The sequence below is a fragment of the Atractosteus spatula genome, assembly GCF_055471065.1.
Source record: "Atractosteus spatula isolate fAtrSpa1 chromosome 10 unlocalized genomic scaffold, fAtrSpa1.hap1 SUPER_10_unloc_16, whole genome shotgun sequence".
NCBI lineage: Eukaryota > Metazoa > Chordata > Actinopteri > Semionotiformes > Lepisosteidae > Atractosteus > Atractosteus spatula.
This window is the reverse complement of record NW_028296619.1, coordinates 380507-381231: the sequence shown is the minus strand read 5'-3', so window position 1 is coordinate 381231 and position 725 is coordinate 380507. Positions and strand designations below refer to the sequence as shown.

The window sequence follows — 725 nt, the reverse complement described above, 5'->3', positions numbered from 1 at the left end:
AGAGCTACTGGAGTTTTTTCATTCTATACTGCGATTTCTGAAGGGTACCCTGTGAAAATACGAGTTTTGACGAGAAGGGATGGACATATAAGGTCAGAAGGCTTGAGGAACTGAACTTTAAGGTGAAGACTGCGGGTTCAGTAGCAGCAGAACCTGATCAGTATCAGTTGACTCCGATATACCTTGAAAATGAACTTGGGGATTTAGAGTCAGACGTGCTACCGTTGCACTATGGGGTACTTAATTTAAAAAAAAAATAGGAAAACAAATCAGTGTTCCTGGATCTGTAATTGAGAACAACACCTGCACAAGAGCTGCGCAGGAAGAATAAAATGTTGTCTGGGAAGAAGAGACTCTCTTCGGAAGAGCAGCGCTCTTCACAGGAGATTTTTTTTTGTGAGGCTGATTTGTCTCCTTTGAGGAATTCAAAGACGCTGATGACCGCGACCTCGTGGCGCAACGGTAGCGCGTCTGACTCCAGTTCAGAAGGCTGCGTGTTCAAATCACGTCGAAGTCAGCTGTTAGTTTTTCAGGTTCTGCTAGTCCTGAACACCATGCAGTTGAGTTCTATCTGAACACCACATAGATGATCTAAACAAAATAGAGCAGTACAGGACACGCAGTGTGGAGCTCACACAGCGAACAGCCTTGAACACGAGAAAAGGCACCGTTCACATCTGCTAAACATCACGTCCAACTTTAGAGACAGCTACATCATAGAATGG

The 725-nt window shown here is 44.6% G+C and overlaps 1 non-coding gene across 1 annotated transcript; it reads left to right on the top strand.

Moving 5' to 3' along the window:
* The first annotated feature begins 445 nt into the window (after window positions 1-445).
* On the top strand, window positions 446-517 carry trnaw-cca (transfer RNA tryptophan (anticodon CCA)). The gene has a single exon. It is a non-coding gene; the product is annotated as a tRNA-Trp (tRNA).
* Window positions 518-725: the final 208 nt, after the last annotated feature.